General features: G+C 78.0%; 1 non-coding gene across 1 annotated transcript in view; it reads right to left on the bottom strand.

Moving 5' to 3' along the window:
• Window positions 1-133, bottom strand: part of LOC138063346 (5.8S ribosomal RNA) — a 153-nt gene extending 20 nt beyond the window's left edge. Inside the window, exon 1 of the ribosomal RNA XR_011136948.1 lies at window positions 1-133. This exon is cut by the window's left edge and continues 20 nt beyond it. This is a non-coding gene — a ribosomal RNA (5.8S ribosomal RNA).
• Between the last annotated feature and the right edge of the window lie 2367 nt (window positions 134-2500).

Raw genomic sequence — 2500 nt, 5'->3', positions numbered from 1 at the left:
CCCCGGGAGGAACCCGGGGCCGCAAGTGCGTTCGAAGTGTCGATGATCAATGTGTCCTGCAATTCACATTAATTCTCGCAGCTAGCTGCGTTCTTCATCGACGCACGAGCCGAGTGATCCACCGCTAAGAGTTGTCTCGGTTTCGGTCCCCACCGCGCGCGCGGGGGGACCGGGCAGCTTTCGCAGCCCCCTGAGGGCCCCCATCCGCTCTGCCTCCCTCCTCACGCCGACGCCGGCTGCTGAGCAAGGGACAGCGGAGAGAGAGGGCACGCCTCACTGACCGTACAAGCACAGAGGGAAAAAAAAAGGGGGGGGGGGGGGAGAACAGACCCGAACGAGAGGGGCGGGGAGCCCTCGCTCCCGACCTGGGACAACCCCTTTCTCGCTTCGAGTCCGGCCCAGGCGCCCGGCTCGGCCTGGCCCAGCAGGGAGCGGCGCGCCAGCCGCGCCACCTGCCTCAGGGACCGGGGTGTGGGTCCCCGCGGAGCCCCGGCGTCGGAGCCCGGCCGCCGCTGGGAGCGGCGCCACCCGCTGCCCGCGCGCCCGCGACCCGCCAGCCGCACGCTTCCGAGCTCCTTCGCTCGCCTCACCGGCCTCCAGCTCCGCCGCCCCGGAGACGGCACCCAACACCCGCCTGCACACACGCAGCCTCCCGAGCGACGCCACGCACTCGCCCGTCCCTTCCGCGGGCAGACGCCTGGCGGCAGGCAGACGGGCGAGGCGGGACGGACGGGGAACGGCGCCCGCTCTCCCCGCCTCCACGCGGAGACCGGGAGGGGCCGCCCCCGCCCGCCCGCCCGCCGCCCGCCTGCCGCCCAGCGAAGCCGGGTCGGGCAGAGCGAGGCAGGCGCGCCGGATGGCGGAGTGCCGGGGCAGGGCGGGGGGGGGAGGGAAGGAAGGGTGCCGCCGACGGCCACGGCGGGAGACTGAGAGCACCGGCCAGGGAGGAGAAGGGATGCGCTGGGGCTCGGCGTCCGCACCACCCGCGGTGGGGGCTCGCCGTCCCGGCGGCGAGCACGCGCTCGCGCCGGGGTCGCGCGTTCGAGGCAGGCCGGCGCAAGCCGACCGCGCGGCGTCTCTCCGCCGAGACCAGACCGCGGAGAGAGGGGGCAGGGTACCCCTCTCCGTCCCGGCTGCCCGCGGGGCATGCACGGGCCGCGCCGGCGGGCATGGGGGGGTGCGGCGCCCGCGCGCGCCGACCCCCCGGCCCCTCCGGCAGCACGCCCGGCTGCCCCCCGGGTCGCATCGGGCCGCCCGAGTCTTTAAACCCCCGCCCGGCTCTCCGACCGAGAACCCTCGGGCCCGGAGCCCGGGGCCCATGGCCATCCCTACCCGGGGGGGCCGCTACCGGCGGCCGCGGTGGCCGGAGGCCCTCCTCCTTCCTCCCAGCGCGCCCCCCCCCCCCCGCCGCCCCCCGCCGCCCCCGGCCCGGCCGACTCGCAGCGCGGCCCCCACGGCACGGCGTGGGGCGGCTGGAGCGGTTGGGGGGGGGGGGAAGGGAGGGGAGGAGGAAGCGTGGAAGGCCGGCAGGGCACGGCCGGTGCGGCACGCGCAGCGCAGCGCCCGGGAGGAGCACGCTGGCACACGGGACCACACGGGTGGGTCACCGAGGGGAGGCAGGAGAAGCGCGGACGCTAGGTACCTGGCCCTGGGGTGAGGGAAACGACCTGAAATCCCCGCGGGGGTGCCTCCCCCGCCGCCGCCCGCCGCCGGGCCACCGCCGCCTCGCGGCGACGGCGGCAGCCTCAGCGGCAGCGACGAGGCGGGGCGCGGAGGGGAACCCGGCACCCGCCAGCCGGCTCCAGCGCCCCTCGGCGGAGCGTCCACCCGCGGGGTGCGCCCGACACCCACCGCCACGACCTCGTCCTCCTCCCGGGGCCCGGGGTTTCCCTCAGTAACCCGGCGCCGGGTGGCAGCTGCGCCCGGGAGGAGAGCCGTGGTTTGGGCCGCCCGCTCGGGCACGACACGTCGCCTCGCGTGGCCTCGCGCGACGCCCCCGCTTGGGGTCCGCCGCGGCGCGGCGCCCGCCCCGCGCGCCGTCCCGGAACGCCTGTCCGCACCGCCTCTGCTAGACGGGCTGCTCCGCCGCAGCCCGCCCCGGGTCCGCCCCCCACAGCTTAGGAGTGGGGACCCGTGGGACCCGTCCCAACCCGGAATGCGATCTCGCTCGCGTCTCCACCCGCCGCTTCCTCCCGCGGGCACCGGGGGAGCAAGCCCCGCCGACCCTCCCACGCACTGCCGCCCGCTCTGCCGGGCCCTCCCCCGGGCCGGACCCTCCCCTGCCCCGGCGGCGGCGGATCACCGTCGGGCGAAGGGGCGGGGGCGGCGCTCGGAGACGGGCACCGGCGGCGGGCGCCAGCGGAGGCGAGAGGGCAGACGGGGACGGTCCCCCACCGGCGGCGGGGAATCGGCGGCGGGCTTTCGGCGAGCGAGCCCCCGCGCTAGCGGGCCTCGGGAGGGCCGTACACCCGCCGGCGGGCCGAGCCCCATGCTCGGCCCT

This window comes from Struthio camelus, chromosome 31 (genome assembly GCF_040807025.1).
Source record: "Struthio camelus isolate bStrCam1 chromosome 31, bStrCam1.hap1, whole genome shotgun sequence".
Lineage (NCBI taxonomy): Eukaryota > Metazoa > Chordata > Aves > Struthioniformes > Struthionidae > Struthio > Struthio camelus.
Note: the sequence above shows the minus strand (reverse complement) of the source record. Positions and strands in the feature narration are given on the sequence as shown.